This window comes from Catharus ustulatus, chromosome 9 (genome assembly GCF_009819885.2).
Source record: "Catharus ustulatus isolate bCatUst1 chromosome 9, bCatUst1.pri.v2, whole genome shotgun sequence".
In the NCBI taxonomy this organism is placed as follows: Eukaryota; Metazoa; Chordata; class Aves; order Passeriformes; family Turdidae; genus Catharus; species Catharus ustulatus.
The window spans coordinates 16,660,808-16,679,558 of NC_046229.1; the positions used below are offsets into that span (position 1 = coordinate 16,660,808).

At 38.4% G+C, this 18,751-nt stretch overlaps 1 long non-coding RNA gene across 1 annotated transcript in view; it reads right to left on the bottom strand.

Annotated features, from left to right (window-relative positions):
* LOC117000418 overlaps nucleotides 1–18,751 on the bottom strand; it is a 69,864-nt gene that overhangs the window by 32,083 nt on the left and 19,030 nt on the right. Inside the window, exon 2 of the long non-coding RNA XR_004418760.2 lies at nucleotides 4,288–4,365. This is a non-coding gene — a long non-coding RNA (uncharacterized LOC117000418). The remainder of the gene's footprint in view (nucleotides 1–4,287; nucleotides 4,366–18,751) is intronic.

The following is an 18,751-nucleotide window of genomic DNA, read 5'->3' on the forward strand; positions in this document are numbered from 1 at the left end:
TTGATGAATCAGACTTTATAGTGCTGAAATGGCATTTCCAGACCTACAACATCCAAAGAAATAGCTCTGCTGAATTGGGCAATTCCTCTAAGATGGAACAGATGGTAGCAAAATATCTGCCCCATGCACAGGTCTTTCAACCACATTTATATGGTCAATAATAGAACTTCATTTTCATACTTTCAGTAAGCCTCTAAAATAAATCATCAAGGAACTGCTGGTGTTTAAAGTCACAATTTTAAAATTTAAACTTCAAAAAGTAATAGTCAAAAGTTAGTCAAACGTTGCTATCAACTCTAGTCTTTGACTACCACAAACACTAAAATAACATTATCACTATTAATTATGATATTTAGTGTAATGTGTATCAGCCCACCATGGCTGCCTTTGCTACAAAACACATAAATATAAGAGTTTGGTTCCTTGCTTGCAATAGTTCATGTAATTACTCACCTTCTTCACCCTTCCACATCTTCTGCAATGATTTGTCTTCCTCTGGCTAACGTTTCAGACCAAAGTATTTACCTTCTCTTGCACTATAAAGGTTTATGATTCCAAAATGAACAACAGTTATGATGGTATTTGATAACCACATATTAACAGAAAATATCTGGACAGTAAGTCTTTACTCATCTCCTTTGATGCAGAAGGTTTGCACCATATATCCTTGCAGTATGCTCTAAGCCTTACTGACAGACTACTCTTCTAAACAATTTCAGCAACTTATTGAGAAATATTTGACTCCCACTGAGCAATATACTTCACTGCTGTATCATTCCATACATGAAGGGAAGGATCAAGGTTCTCCACTGGTAGAAGTCATCTGCTGATTTCAGTAGAATTGTGTTGATTTGAGTCAATGGCATGATCTATACGCTTTTAGAATCAGTGAAAAAATAAGGACTCTGAGAGAGGTAATTACTAGCTACTGGATATGCTGCTAAAGACTATGAGAATAGTCCAGCTGAGAGCTTTGGCTGGCCACAGAAGGCTGTATTAAATTACAGTATGTAAACCTCAGTACCACACAAGCTTTGCCTGACCAGGGACCTTGATTTCTTTACCTTCTCCTGTAGTACACACTAGGGGCAAAACAAGCTTAGAAGCAAGTCACAGAAACCATGCTCCATGAACCATGCTCCAGACCACTGCCCTCATAGCTCACTGGATTAAAGGAGATCAGATTAGACCTGAGATCATTTACTGTATGGGGACCAGCTCAAGTTGCTTACCCTAATCTAAATCTCAAGTGTGCTAAGCAACAGATGAAAAGCTATGCAATAATTGCATAGTTCAGGTGCTTGGTAAACTTACTTTCCTATACTTCCAGACTAGTGATCAGCTTAGAAACAAAACCTAGTAATAAATAAAAAATAATACAGCTGATAGAGTCCCAAACAGCATTATACTAAGCTATAAACAATAGCCTAGTATCTTCCTCCCCAATTCCTCTAGCCATGGGCAGCATTCAGTGATAGTCATAGGTGGGCAAGGAAGGATCCAGTATGTTTATGTCACAGAATTTCTCATGTAAATAATTAGCTGCTTAGCATACACCCAAGAGTTCTTCCTAGACTAACAAGTCCTTGTGAATCCCCCAGTTCGAAACACAAACTTTATTATTAAATGAAAGAACAAACATATACATAATATTCAGAGTTAATCTCATCTAAGATAGGATATTACTACTCTTAAATAGACAGAAAAATGGGTTACAAACACTCAAGTCTAGTCAGGGGTCTGAGCCACTCACCAGAAGACATCCCTATCAGCTCCCATCCTAAACACTGGATTTCAGAGACTCTTCAAAAGTACAGAAGGGAGTCACTTTTTACTGCTAATGCTTTCATTAAACCTCTCTTTATGAAAGTAAATGAAAGTTACTTTCCAGTGCCAATTTTTAACCCAATGGGAATTTTAAAACAGAAGATAAATGTAATGTTCATTCTTATCTATAAAGCGTCTTTCCCCTCCTTAAATCTTATTACATACATGCATGCATGATTTAACTGACACTGGGAGATGAAGAAAAATCTTGTCTAAAATTAAAACTTTGAAAGTATAAAAAGAGGAAAGCAAAAGAGTTATGTAAAGTGTTAAAGGGTAATAAAGATTTTATATATATCTTAACTGTTACCATGAGTAATACATAAAATGGATTTGTTTTGGGTTACCAGCTTTTATCCAGATTATCCAGACCATCAGCATCTGGTTTAAGTCCCCAATGTAACCATCTGCAGTAATGTCACATGAAGGATTAGCCTTATCTGACATTTGTAATGAATATATGGATGGAAGAAGAGGAAGGAGTGTGACATAGGGTACAATTGTTAAACCTTAAATTGAGATGAAACCACATCTTTATTTGCTGATTCTAACCATGGGGTTTTTTCACTTTTCAAACATTAGCATATGTGTTGAAAAACAACACTCCTCATTGATTTTTTAAAGAAAAGTAGGCAAACTGAGAAAAAATATTTTTATATTTGACCTTTTACATAATTAGAACATTAAATAAAAATAAAGCCTACTTCACTATGTTCAGTTATGACAGATGGGTATGATCACAAAAACATCAAAGGCAGGCTTATCCTAATCCTGTAAAGTGGTAAGTGCCTCCTCAAAGGTCCTGAGTGCCTTCTAATCCTGCTGAGGATAGGCTGCAAGTGCATCAGGAGGTAATGGGAGCAAGTAACAGAGGTAATAGTGGGCTTTCCTGGCCACATGAGGAACAGCTTTTAAAAGACCTGATACATTAGGAAATAACCTGATTTATCTAAACACAGAAATCAGAAAGTGGGAAGATCTGTGTTTATTCTCCACTCTGTAAGTTAGTCCCACATCTTGCTGCCCTAATTCAGAAAACCTGGCTTCTCTTCCAGGTTTTGTTATTTGCATAAAGTTGTACAATGTCCCAGATCAATATATTTACCCCTTGGCATCGGTGTCTTCTTTCCAAGAATGGTGAAAGTGAAGTGACCTCTTCTTAACACATCATGAAGTTGTGCAAAATTGACAAGACATAAGAATCTATGACGATTATTAGTTTTAATGCATCAGAATGTATGATGAAAAAGCTGGGGTTTAAAGCAGAAAGAAAAACTCAAATTCTACAAAATGTTTTGATTTGAGGTTTCCCCTTTGGGTACAATCAAATATTTAGGAGAGGGAAAAGGAGAATAAAGGATTCTATCAGCTTCAGGCAGGTACCACTACCTTAGGAAGAACAGCTGAATTGGAATGACTGCTGATCAGGTCAAGTTCAATAAGAAGAGTTTTTTATTCAAAAATGGTCAGGTGAAAGGTCTCAGTGAAGACCAGGCCCTGTGTTTTGAAGCTACATGGTACGAGAACACAGTACTGCAGTGGAGTGTAGCACCTCAACAAACAAGGTATATTGTGACAATGCCAACCACTCCTCCCCAGTTTAAAACAAGCTTGCTAAGTCACACTGCAAAAGTACCTTGTGCAAAGCCACAGATGATATCTAGTGCAGCCTGAAAGCTAAGCCTCCATCAGTTTTATCTCATCACAGTGAAACTCTAGAATGTACCCATTGGTCATACAAGACATGGATATCTTATTTCCTTTGGTGAAACAGCCACAATTAATGGTTGATATTAAAAAAAGGCTTCTTCATATGTATATTATTAGATGTCACATATCCATGAAGCTCAAGCTTGGAGTTTTTTTTCAGGTATCCAGATACCTGTTACCAGGCAGAGTGTCACTAATTCCTACTTTTTATAAATTTGCATGAGACATTTTTATAGCACATGCTGTATTGGCACCATTGCCCAATAGTGCATGCAATTACTTTGTTGTTGCTGTTGTTGCTGAGGGCCAAGCTCTAACAAATTAAATTTAGAGAAGGGAAATAGGCTTATATGCAAATGGAATTAAATGCTGACACAAGGATAAAACAGCCCTGGATTTAGACAGGGCTCTCCCCCCAATTTTTTAACCAATCATTAGATTTAAATTGAACAGACAGATTCATCTTTGATTTAACTCCACTGTAATCAATGGAACTGCAGCAGGGATGAACCCAAAGCAATATGTTTTTCACAGGTTTTATGCAATGACTATCCAGAATGAAGTAGATGAAAGAGATTATTTTTTTTGCTTATAATTTATGAAATTATTTCACCATCCCCAAATCCCTACATCAAGGAAATTAGTTGGTGCATAAAAATGGATAAAGTAGACAGTTGCATGCCAAACACCAACTGCTGACCACAAGCTCTGTACCCAAATAAGCAAAGCCAAAATATTTATCTGACTTACCTGTGATCCAGGACAAGCTCCCTAATGGTGTTGGATACAGCTGGAAAATTGCACTGTTTCTCCTCAATGTCACTTGAGCTGCATAAAAAGAATGAAGTACATTTACTATCTCTATAGTATTAGTACCACATATAAATAGTGGCAGAACTTAGAAAATTATGTTCTTTGGTGACCTGTAGAAGCCCTAGGAGGAATAAAAAGAGACTGTTGATCTGATCATTGCATTGTACAAGAAATGCATTGCAGTAAACTTTTAGAACCCTTGGTTGCATTTTGTGCCTTTGTTACATGACTGCTCCTAGACAGTGCTTCCTTCCTTCTCTGTCTCCACTGGCACATCTTGTGGGAAGAACAAATTAGTAACTTAGGGAAGTAACTTGGGAAGAATAAATTAGGACTCAGTAAATTAATGTAGGACCAAAGGACTCTGTCAGCATGCACTGTATATGGAGCTATTGAGAACTAGGGATTATTGCTCATACCAATCTGATAGACCCTGATATTTTGGCACCTTGTTTTTCAGCATCAACTCCATTTCTGTCTCTCTTCCTAGTTTTCCATTGCTTTTTTTCAGCTGATACCTCATTGCTTATTCATTTATTCATGGTCTCATATTTTTGGTTTTGAGGATTCTTTATTCATTGGTAAATTCAGAGGTACAATAGTTTGTTATTCCACAAAGCCACTTCTCTGTACTAAAACCACCAAATAATACAGAGAACTTCTGAATGGGTGTGTAGCATTACACTTCTTGCATCATAGTTTCCACTCTTACATTGTTTTTTCCAACAAAAAGTTTTAGCTTCTTTTTCACTGTATATGTACATGTAATGCTATTTTTGGTAAATGCTAATGGTTAACCAACTATACATGCAGGAAGCATAACAGACTTCCTGCTGGCTCCTATAGCATGGTCACCATCAGCCAGAGTTTGCAGATGATCTTCCTGAAATATTAGATTAGGACAGTGCTCTTTACTTGGAGGTCCACTAGGGTAAGTGTACTGTCAAAAAGTCCATGCATTAAACATTAACTGCTGCAATGGAGATATCCTCTGCTGGTGGAGTAGCCTTGGCACTATAGGCAAAGACAGCAAAGCAGACAAACTCCAAAAAGCAAAAATCTTTTCAAAGTAAACCCAATTCAGACCAAACAGCCTTAGTGAAACATGTATTTCCTCTGTATATGTTGTCATACCTACATAAAAACAATAGGTAGGAATCTAGCAAGGCCTAGCACTGAACTTGCATTGGGGGGATTACTGATCTTTGTTCACATTTCCTGTTCTGTAGCAAATCAATTGGGACATAGCAAAACAGTACTATTATACTAAACAAAAGTGCTTGAATCAGGTCTAACCACGTGAGAACTTCTCTTCCTTTCCTCAAATATATGTATTTCCTCCAAAAGCACAAAACAGGTATTTGTTAGAACTGCATTTTGCTCACTAGAGACTTTTGAAAGTATAATCAAAATTAACTGGCAACATGCAGTCCTGTGAAAATATGTACAACAGAGAGAATTACTGTGGCATTATGTATTTTAATACACAACTAGTTCCAAAAAAAAAAAGGTGTGAAAATAAGAAGTCAATAAGAAATGTGGAAAGCAACTAATTTTATAATACACATCCAGCTTTAAAGAGAAAGAAAAGATACTACTTTTGCAAGTATGTCACTGTATAATTTATAGGAAAATTAAGGTTTTTCATTCAGCTACTAATAGTTTCCAGAACATAAATCATGAAAGTCTGAGTACTCTCCTTTTTCAAGCAGTAAAGGTCTCAAGTCGTTACCCCATTCATATTTGTTATTAGGTTCCAATCATTTGTATTTCATTGATTTCAAAACATACAAAATGATCCATCAAAATAATGCATTTCATGGATATTACAAACTGTATTACAATCCTTCTACATTTTTCACTAAAAAAATACTGGAAACTACAGTAATTATCAAGTAATAAAACTTCATGCTTACTTTCTGGAGTTCTAATTCTAAACATTTCATTCTGTTAAGTGGCTCAGTATTATCAGGTAGAACCAAACTCAAAAGCATTCATTCTCCTTTGTGAAAAAATCAGAGTTAGAGATGGTAACAGATATTTCATGAATTCAGGAATCTAAGCTAAACTAAGATACTGGATGTCTGTTCATTAAGATGTCAAATTGGCATTCAACTGCCCCTTTGAATATTACTAATATTAGTAAGAAAGTTTTCAACTCAAACATTATAAGCATGATTTCTCTCTGTAATCTTTCAACAGAAGAAATAAAAAGAGCATTTTAAGAAGAGAAGCATCAAATCCAGCATCTGGGAAAAAACTTGCTGGATTACTGTCAGCCTCACAGAGTAACGTTAATGGCTGGCCTTCAAACTTCAAAGTAAATGGTCCATTAATTTTTAGCTCTTTCTTCTACTCCAGCTTTGAATTTTTTCTTATTGTCTGCCAAAATACCTGAATTGATCTGTGGTTGCAAGAACATGATTCTCCATGTGTTTCTTGTGTCTGCAAAGAATTAGTCTCAAAACTAGTTAGAGAATTAAACTGAAGGGAGGCTGTCCATAAAATCAGTTAATCAATTCATGAACATACTATCAGGTTTTATGCTGAAATAATAAATACAATAAACTTATTTAGTACTCTTTAGAATGCTCTTGAGTCCTGTGGGTACCTAGCTGCTACTCTGGGAGGGCTCTCTGTACCCGGGAGCCCCCGCCAGGCTGTGCGTGCACATCCTACGAAACTACAGGGCAGCTGCCTCTGCCTGGCCCCGCCAGCAGAAGAGCCGGCTGAGCCGCAGCTGGGGAACAGCCCGCTAAACACAGCTGGGGAACAGCCCGCTAAACACAGCTGGGGAACAGCCGGCTAACCCACAGCTCGGGAACAGCCGGCTGAGCCACAACTGGGGAACAGCCGGCTAAAGCACAGCTGGGGAACAGCCGGCTAAACACAGCTGGGGAACAGCCCGCTAAACACAGCTGGGGAACAGCTGGCTCAGCCACAGCTGGGGAACAGCCGGCTAAAGCACAGCTGGGGAACAGCCGGCTGAGCCACAGCTGGGGAACAGCCGGCTAAAGCACAGCTGGGGAACAGCTGGTTAAGCCACAGCTGGGGAACAGCCAGCTAACCCACAGCTGGGGAACAGCAGGCTAAAGCACAGCTGGGCAACAGCCTGCTAAACACAGCTGGGGAACAGCTGGTTAAGCCACAGCTGGGGAACAGCCAGCTAACCCACAGCTGGGGAACAGCAGGCTAAAGCACAGCTGGGCAACAGCCTGCTAAACACAGCTGGGGAACAGCTGACTAAACACAGCTGGGGAGCAGCCGGCTAAACACAGCTGGGGAACAGCTGGCTCAGCCACAGCTGGGGAACAGCCGGCTAACCCACAGCTGGGGAACAGCCGACTCAGCCACAGCTGGGGAAGACATGGTTAAACCACAGCTGGGGAACAGCTGGCTCAACCACAGCTGGGGAAGAACCGGCTCAGCCACAGCTGGGGAAGAGCCAGCTAAACACAGCTGGGGAACAGCTGGCTAAACCAGAGCAGGGGAACAGCTGGTTAAGCCACAGCTGGGGAAGAGACCACAGCTGCCACCAGTGTGTGGCTCTCGCACAGACATAATATCTTCTACTAGAAAAACTCCCCCTTCATCTTTCCTCAATGCTAGAAGTTGAGTCTTTTATCCAAACTAAATGATGTTCCTAAAGAAAGTTTTGTATTCTTTTGGGAAGAAAGTTGTAAAATGGAGAGTTGGATAAGAGTGTTTCATACAAAACAAAACAAAATATTCAAAATATGCAACTATCTAATCATCATAGATATCCAACATGGAATTTAAAATGGGTTCATTTTGGGAAACTTCCCCATTCACGGGAAAGCAGAGAGAAAGAACAAAAGCAAGTAAAAGAAACTAACCTAACACAGAATCTGACAGAACTTTCAGGGAAAAGCATTTTACCACCCCTAATATGATTGAATATCCATCTTGCAAATAAAGTCCAAATAGTGGGGAAAGAAATTAGCAACAATTTCAGATCAAATTAAAATGAATCACTGGATGGCACTGAACTGTGAAACAAGAGATTTTGGATTCTTCTTGCAGAGCTGTGTCTGACTCATTATGAAATCTCATTTGCTATCCTGTCTGCCTCAGAATCTTCCATTCTCTTTCTCAACTCTGGTGAGCTACAGAAGTTATGGACTAGTTCTCAAGCGGACACATCTCTGCTAAAATCAAGAGTGACAGAGGAGGATGAATGACAACATTCCCAGACCAGTTTTACTCTCACTGGTCTGCTCAACACTTTAGTTGTCTGAGTAAGTATCCATGATGTCTGTCAGATTTGCTTCCTGTGTTGTAGTCCACGTTTCCTGTCCAAGTTCCTTGATAAAGTTTCTTCCAGCCATGCCTACCTCCTTCACCCCCACCACTTAAGTACAGTGTGCAATAGTAACTTTGAATAGGTGACAGCTGGATCTCAATGAGCTCTCTTAAGCACTACTTTATAATACATAAAACTGGGTGCTGCTGAAATACAAGCAACTTTCTTGCACTGATGATTTGTTACTGGACTAGCCTTGCTTTTCACCCAATGTGCTTCTAAAAGCATTTCCTGCAAGTCTGGGGGATTCACGCCCCCTGTGCCTGGAGTGTAGATCCCTGCAGTTTGTGCACTGAGCAGTCCCAGGCAGTTTGAGTCCTGTGCACCAGGCCCTGCAGCCAGACGCCCCGAAATGCGCCAGGGAGCAGATGCATCGGCTCCCCCTGCAAGCACTGCAACAGCCACTGCACGCGTGGTTGCTTAATGCCAACAGTGTGATGAGTATTTCCTGTGCTGAGGGAAATTGCATCTTTCAGGAATTGCATCAGGCTCTGGCAAAAAAATAAAACAGCTAGGGAGAACATATTTTAATATGAGTGAGCTAATTATAATTTTGGCTCCTAAAGCTTTTTAACAGCCAACATGTAAAGTCCAGCTGGCATGTCCTTCCACCTGCCTGAAGGAAATAATCCCAATTTATAGCATAATCAAAAATCATGTTTCTATATTTTTGGGGTTTTCTTTAAAGTACTGCCAATACATCAGCCTATGGAAAAGCCTCAGACTGCTTTCCAAGTGAGTGCCAGGAAGAAAAAGTTTCAATACATACACATTTTACCACCTCTATACTGGTTCAAAAAGCACACAAGATTACCTGGCTGGAAGTAAGGGGGAAAGAGTTATCAGTTAAGAAAGGAATTTGTGAATCACATAGCCCTGTGCAAGTACGAGGCCATTGTTAATTGTCAGATTGTCGTCAAGCCACTGGTGAATTTGAGACAGTTCAAAAACCAGGTACAATAGAAGGAAGAAGGGATTGGGCAATCTGCTGAGAGGAAATCCAACTCACAGAAACAAAATCCTGCAAGAACCCAGCACTGAAGTATGCTGTGAGAATAAAAAATATACAAGCAAGTGGACAGATATAGTCTTTTAAAGACCAATGTTATTTGGTATGAAGGCAGAGGGTGTTGCACAGCTCTGAACACAAGTTTGTTAAGTATATCAGGCTCTTAGTTTTTTCAATTATGTTCTGAAAAATTTGAAAACTACCACAGATGTACAGGGAAGCAGCTGTATTGATTTTCACTCACTATACCTGTAGTAATAAATCAATCAATATCTCTCAGAAAAATACTATAACACTACTTGCCCTGAAACAACATTGTGAGTACACACCTGCAAAGGCAGATAAATTTTTCTGCATCTCATAACTAAAACACTGCACCACAAATAGCAGTTTGCAATGATCAAAACAGCATTTATATGCCTATTTTTAAGTGATGTTTCTTTAGCAATATAACTATGATTTTGATTACTTATGTATCAATGTAAACTAAATGAAACATACTCTGGGTTGTATTGAAAAAAATGTAAGCGACCAAATCTACAAACTTTATTAAAATGCACAAGTTTTAAATGATCAACATCATAAATTTCAGCATGATTCTTTTCACATGTAAAAAGTTTGTGTAGTAACCCTAAATGAATTAAAGCCCAGGAATGCGATCTTGATTAGTAATCCTGCAAACCAAGAATAGGGAACCATATTTAGTCTTCAACTGATAGTTATCTTGTGGAATCTGTAGCATATGAAGTTTAAAATGCAACATTTACTCAGGTTCTGAGACTGAAATTTGAACAGGGTACACCTCCTGCATTCTACGGTGCATTGTGACTTGAATGCCATTAACAGAAGAATTCCAGATGGAGGACTTTAGGTGTCTGAAGAAACAGACTTTAGGTGTCTGAAGAAACAGCCAATTTCAGCCATTTTCTCCAGTTGCACAAATTCTTTCAGTAGTTAAACAATGCGCAACTGTAAAGCATGCTTTGGATGGAAATGAAGGCAGAATGGAAACCTGCCTTCACACCATGCCTGCTACTTCAGCCTTTAGCTGAAACAAAACCTTCAACTGCTCCTGGTGCCTCTCTTTGGCATGCATTATCTTATTGCATTATAAAGGATGTGGCTTGAAGTACTAATATTTTATGACTTCCTAGTTCAGTCTGCAACAATTGTCCAACGCCCATCAGTCTCCCAGTACTAATAGCTAGTTATTTACTAGCAACTACATCCAGAACCCTGATTTTCTCTCAGGACTCCTGAGGATTTTCCTGTCTTATCAGTTAAGTACAAAATTCTGCACATCTTTCTACCTTGACTATCTGGGTATCTTAACTACATGTCCTTCAGAGGTAACACTTGGGTTGTATGAGCTCCCGAGCAGAGGATGCCAATCTTCAGGTCTGGGGCTGCAGGGATTGCCAGGATCCATTTCTTGGGGCTGGGGCAGGTGAGGCAATGTCCTTGCTTGCAGCAATGAGCTCACATTACATCTGGTGAAGACAGCACTCATCATCCTGGACTAACAGCATAATCAGTAGATTGAGGGAGGAGAAACTCATCACTTCTTAGGCCACATCTGTAACAGTGTAATTGGGGTTGGGATGTATACCACCCAAAGAATACGGCAAACTGGTGTGTATTTTTCCTCATTTTTATATACATATATACAAAAATAGACAAGTAGAACACACACATATATATATATAAACACAAGCATTTCTTGACTCATAGTTGGCTGTGTGCTAGAAAAACATCTAGGTGATATATTTGATGTATATTTTCCCTTTTAATTTAGCTATTTTTAGAAATACGATGTTGAGTTAGACAAAGTTTTAATGTGATTCAATATGGAGGTTTTTATAAAGATTATTTTCAATTGTTTGAGTAATATGTTAAATGTACTATCCCAAATATCCACAAAGCATAATTAACAAGAATCCAAATAATTTAGAGTGGTTTGGATTAGCTCCTGCTTTCCATAAAGAAAGTATGAGGTTCAGGAGAGTGGAAGACAAGATAAGCTACAAGAGAATCAAGCTGCAGCCATGGTCCACAAAAGTCTGAGAACTACCAAGTCACTAAGTACTCAAAATTGTGTGCAAAATATGAATAAAATATTGATTTCATTAAAAATGTTAAGGACTACTTAATTCAACAACATTTTATATGTTTGCATATTTATTTCCAAATTTGCATATCTGTTTGCATATATCTTGTAAAGCTGAACATTAATTATACTTTAAAATCATGTATAAATTGTAACCAAGAATATTGTATGAATTTTTGAAGTAAGAGACACACTCAAGTACCATTAATTATAAACTGCCATTTAAAGCACACTGAAGCAGACCTCATATTGAAAAAATATTGAGCCCTTGACAAATAAAAAAGGCATTGAGAGTTATTAACTGGTCTAGCTGATTAAATGGTATCTCCTACAAGCATAGCACAGCTTTTTTTTTTCTCTTTCTGTCTCCAGACCCTTCTCCCTTCTGGGTTTCTTTTGCTTAGAATTGACACATGACAATTTGCTGGCTGAAGTAAAATTGCTATAAAGACCACATGATTCACTGGTTTATAGTTTCTGTTTAGGGCAATTCTTTTTTTGAATTTTTATTCACGTAGAACTGACAGTAATATATAACAATAGGCAAAACTTCATGAGTTACTTTAATGGACTAATGTCAAATGAGGTGAGTTGAAGTGATTTTCTCACATACTAATTAGATATGTGAAATGATTCTGAGTAATTTAAAAAGCAAGGTCAAATCTCAAGCAGCTTCCAAAAACCTAGACTTGCTAAATATACAAGGCATGTTGATCTGACTATCACTTGAAGTGGCAATTGGAGACAGTCAAATCTCTAATGGCTTTAGATATAAATCCAAGGTCAGCTATCCCAGTAATCATTAAAAGCCAGGAGTTTCCTAAGAAACAGTTCCTTAAGAAAATTGCAAAAGTATTATTTGCTCTTGTTAATTTTGAGATGTGTTGAAGATCCATAAATAGTTGAAGAAAATAATTCAAATACACAGCTTGCATAGAGAAGGCTCCACAAGTTTATTAGTGCAAATCAGTGTTGCTGCCCGTAAAAGTTACCTATCTCTGTGACAGGCTGTTCCCTTAAGCAAGGACAGCAGAAAGGTGAAAGTCCACACCTTTCTCTAGTCACTCCAAACCTGAGATCTTAATTTACATGAACAATGACACTGAATTTGCATTAATCCATCAGGCTGAAAAGTATATAAGCAGAGAGCAAACTCACCTATCTTGTTGTGCTAGCTTTACCTCAGGGGTGGTAACATCAGTGCAAGGAGCAGACTGACAGCCAGGAGCAGTGAAGTCTCAAACTTCTGCATGTGTTATGCAAATGGGACCATGTCTATCAGCTTTAGTCATGTTACATTACAGATTGAATTTGGCCTGCATAGGTCTGGCCTAACACTGGCATGTTATATCAGCCATCACACTCCTTGGTCAAGCAAGGGAACTTTCTTCAAATCCATGGAAGCCTATTTGCCTGATCTAGTATTTCCCACTAGAAATATAGACTACAGCAAGAGGGAGAGCCAAGACATGCATTATGGAAATGCAGTTCTGTGGTTATCTCTATGTTAAAGTGTGATTACAGGAAAATAGCCAAAGAGCAGCCACCTCAGGGACATAAACTTCTCATTTAATCCTGTCTTCTGACACCTATTCTGCCTGCACGTTCTTTTTTCTTCAGCCCACACTTGAGACTAAGCAAGTGGTGCCATAAGAGGACACACATCCTCTAGCACAGAGGCCTGCTGTTAACATTTCTTCCACCATGCAAACACTGCTCACACTTGCAGAGCTGAGTTAGATTTGCACTAAACTTTAATAGTTGTGGATTCATACTATACCATAGCAGTGGTAAAAAATCCTGGCCAATTTTCTTGCTCTCTGCAGGAAAATAATGTGAAACACCATGAGCTCAGACTTTTGATTTCCTGATTTTTTTTATTTTTCTTTCCTTTTTATAGAACAGTCTGCAAAGGAAATAAATGCTGCAATTCCTGTGACCCTTCATAAAATCACATGTCATTACTTCCAAAAGTAACTGATTCTCAGCCTTGGTTCTTCCTCCTCTATCAGTGTAGAACTTAGAGAACTTAGTTTTAAAGCAGCAACCAGAACAGCTGTATAGAACAGTGAACTTCCCTCATAGCCAAAAATGCAATGACTAAATTACCAGAAGCCATTTGATGCTTTTCTTCCAATGCCCATGTCCTTCACCTACAATCATGGAATATTTTGAAAAGAGGGGAAAGAAAAAAGTGCTTCTGTTTCTTGAAACAAAGACATTTCTACAGCTGTAATTTTCCGTTCTAATGAGGATCTACAGCAAATGAATTACTAAAGCACTAAAAAAGCACCAAATAGTTCTCCCTCCTGATTGATTACACTCTAAAGGCAACAAAACCTCATGGTTGAGACACTAATGAGTATTAGATAACCCATCTGTTTGTAATAGGAGCATGCTGTAGTGCCTGTTACAGAAGGACATCATATTGGTATTTTTTACAGAAGGGTTTAGAACTAGATTTTTTTAAGAATTGGGAGCCAAAGATCTTTGTAGTAAGGATGTCATTGCAGGGATAAGCCAATATCCTGCCTCAGTGTTATGCACTCAAACTTGTATGACTCTAAGTATTTAAGTATTGAGTAAATTTCTTTTGCTGAGCTTTCATGACTACAGTTACCTATTTAGCTAAATGCAGAAATAATTTGGCAGCATGATTTAAACACATGCTAAACTAATACAGCTTAAACTTTAATTTCCTCTGTTCCTTTATAATGGTGTGCTACTTTGATACAAACCAGCAATTGTATTAGATTCAGGTCTCAGTAACTAATTAATAGGTGGCAGTGGAATTTGTTAATAACAGTTCAGAAATGTTAATATAGCAATTCATAGTTTGTGTCATCTTTGTTAAATTTTAGTGGAGGTAGATAGTTCAGTAATATTTGACAATAATCATTGCATTTTGGCATATTCAACACTTGTAAGACTAATACATGTAAGGTATTGTCTAACATATTTTTCTTGATTTTTCAAGTCTAAGCATCTTCTCAAGTGTTTTATCAGCAAATTCATTTCTTAACTGAAAGTAGTATACATAAAATATATAAGATGCACCCATCAGTTCTTTATTTATGCAAAAACTACAAATACCAGTGTAGTTGTTGGAGGATTTTCATATGCAGAATGCTTTAGATAACTGCTTTAAAATGGATGACCTGATAAATGTACTAATTCCTTACTACTTAGCAGCCTGTTATCAGTGTGATTCCCAAAGAGCGGCAGGCAGGCAGGAAGGAAGAAAGGAAATGTAATTTTGTCCTTTTTCAAATTATAATAAAGAATAATTAATACAGAAAAAAACCCTGTGAGAATGTAAAGGGATTTTTTCAGATAATTGCCATGCCTTGTTATTGTAGTCTTACCAATAAACCATATTCTGATCACACTTCATAAAGAACTGTGCAAAACTAAGTTACAAATTTCACTTTTTGATCTCATTGATTTTCATTAAAAAAAAAAATAACAACAAACAACTGTACTTGTTGGAAATACACCTGTAGCCATTCAAATGTTAGGTAGCTGCAGCTGGAAATCATCTACCATTTTATGCTTTCAGGTAGTCTATCGTGTATCTCCCAGTCTTGGCTTTCCCAAAAATGCAAAAAAAGACCAGGGCCTTAAAAGACAGAACATCAACTTTTGGACTTGCCTTCTGCAGTTGCAGCCATGAGAAAAGGGATCTCTGAACACAACAGGGATCCACAAAGCAAACACAGAGGTTGTGTCTTTTTGCTGCTTTTATACATTCTGCAGAATGCCAGGATGAAGTTGTTTTACAAGTTGCTTAAAAGCTTACTTTTTGCTTTTTGAAATAGAAGTGAGGCCAGATTTTACTCAGCACTAATTGGAGGGGATGGAAGCACTGAACCTTTGTCAGTTTTCTTTCTCTCAACTGCTGTTGCTTAGCAGTTGAGACATGCTGAAAATACTTTTGTTATGCTTGTTGTAAACCTGAAGACAGCATTTGCTGTAGTGTATTATCAATTACTCCTGCTCAGAGCTGTATACTTCACTTGAGTATAAATAAATAAAATACAGACAGCTTGTGGTGACAGTCCAACTTTTCATGCACTCTTACATGCACAGAAAACCATAAGACAACAAAACTTCATTTGATAATGTCAGGAAAGAGAGTCTCTAATCTACAATAGCTTGATTTTTGCAACTGCCAGGCTAATCTACTGTTATTATACTGCTTCATTCTCAAAAACTCTATTGTGTGTGTAAGCAGTGATGTCAGCATTGCAAAGGAAGGGCTGTATGACCATTTTAACAAGCCTAACACCCACTTCCTAGCTAAGTGACACTTTTTTAATGGTTAAAGAAACTCTCACAGTAGAGCCTGTCCAAAATCAAGTAGTAGTTAAACATATCACCTGAGATATTTAACTCTGTGTAGCTTTGGGGTTTTTTAACTGGCCATGCATTTCCCTCTAACTTGACATCAAAAATGAGACTTACGGAGAGAGAGAGGCAGAGAGAGGGAGAGAAAGAGAGAATATGAGCAACAAAAATCATTCATTAACTGGATGCATCAAAACTTCTGAATGTGTACAGTGCTGGCAGACTCTGAGGAATTCCTGTGGATGGGTCTACACTGAGCAATCTGATCAAGGAAGAAGTAGAATCAATGCCATGTATATAGAAAAGAATAAAGTCAAATTCTTAACTACACAGAAAGGAGTATTCCTTCTTTTCTTTCCCTATATCAAAATGCCCACTTCAATGAAGATAAAGCCAAAGCTATTGGCTTGTTAGAAGTTCAGTCTATTTAGTAATAGGAAAGGCAGAGTTCTCTTGCTTTGAGAAGTATCTGTACAATCCATGACAACAGAGAAAGCACAGAGCTCTATGACACTTGTATTTGTAGGATTGCTTAATTTGGCTCTAAACTAGAAGCACATGTATGCCAATCTAGCTTTCAGGTGAGTTTTGCAAGGACAGCCTCTTATGTCCAAATTTGTACCAACTTAATTAACAAAAAATTAAGGTTGCTTTTTTCATTCAAGATACTTTTCAAAAATGATCAGTATATGAACTGAAATGTATCCATCCTCCGAGTAACTGCTTGACTGAGCTGAAACCAACAAACAAGGAAGCCTGAACGTGGAATTCCCCCCAGCTGTATTTTGAAATCCCCAGGAAACCTTTTTCTTAGCCGTGTTCCGAAAATTATTTCAGCTAGGGGGCGTTCAACTAACATATTTTCCGTGGCTGCACTTCAGGCATCAATCTGTTCCCAGCAGCCGTGACAGCAGCCTCCTGGTGAGAGCTGTAAGTGCTAAACCCTGATATTCCAGGATTTTAAATTTCTCCCTTACTCTGTATGCAAGGGCCTCAGACTCCACTGTGAAGCTATAGCAACACGAGTAAACAAGAATTAGCGTCTCATACAGAAACGTGCCTGCCATTTGCTTGTTCTATAGCTCTACTATAGGCACTCTAATGCAGGGATACCCAAGCTCTCCTACTGTGAATGTAACAGGGATGTGCATTATACCAATGCAGTTAAGCCATAATGCACAGAACAGATTACAGCAGCAACAATTTTGCCAGTGTAAATTCATGTACACAAAACTCCTACTGGCATAAAGCAGAGATCATACCTCATGTCACCCCAGCTTTCCTACTTCCCACAAGTGACAGCAGCAGCATAACTACAACCTTAGATACTTACCAATGCAACAATTTTGAAACAATACATTTGGGGTATTTATGGGGGCAAAGGCTTCCTATCAACTGAAGCTTAGCTTCCCTGGCCACATGTCACATGTGGCTCCAGGACACCAGCACCTCCACTTTGCTGCATAAGTTTCCTTGGTGGATGGAAGTCAGAGAAGTTTCATCACATGTCCACCCACCAAGGTCTACAAGAGAACATTTATTCCTGCCTCTTCAATGGCAAGACATGAGCAACAGCACCTTTCTACTGGATTACAAAGTTTTGAACCAACAAATAAGATAAATACAGATCTAAAAGCATGGGTTCAGTAAGAGCAGCTAGACACTGAAGTAAGGCTAAAATTTTCCTTCAGAAACTGTCACCTCTCCTACACTGATGATTCTCTGGCATGTCATAGGCTTAACTGACTGTATTGAGGCAGGAGGTCTGGTTAAGAAAATGCTATAATACCCCTTCAGGCCATATTGCATGAGATTTCTTTTGCTGTTATCTCCCCCTCTGCAGATGAATAACAGAGGAAAATACACATTGCAGCAGGTGATTCACTGTATCAGCAGATGCCCTGTGCTAAACGCTGTACTTGAGAATTTCCATAATTTCATAGGTACCGCTTTAAGAAACAAAATGAGCTGAACTTTCATTGTGCTGTGGGAAGTAACAGCACATCAGCAGTTATGGTATTACATATGGACTTTTGCTTCCTCTTGGGAGTTGTTTTTCCTTAGAAGCAAAGCTGATTCCTATTTTCCACTTTGCTGATAGCTCTGTTCCTGCATAGCTTGTGCTACAGTGGGAACTATTATGCACCCTTCCCTCTCCCTCCCACCCCTGCATACCTACACACTTCCTCTTTCCAGAACAAAAGCTTTTTCCAGTTATTTAAGGAATCTCACCAAATTATATTTCCTATCCTTATATACTTCAAATCCTTACATAGTGATCTCAATTACTAGTTCCAAAACATACTTTTGAAGGGGAAAGTATAACTGTTACTCAGGAGCTGAGGCTCAAGCCTCTATCAACTTTGTATTTAATGTTAAAATTAAGTCATAGAAGAAAAGCTTTTGGGGAAAACCGAATTCTCTATCCAGTTCTGGTTGCACTACCTGTGTGAAAACAATTTGATTTCAGAGGATTACTAATGCAAGGATTCTAGAATCCAAACTTACTATAAATTCTAGTTACCTTCAGATGTCCCTAGTTAGTGTTTTATGGAACTACCATTTGGGATTTAGTTCACAGTCTGCAAGCAGAAACGATAGAAACTCAAAACAG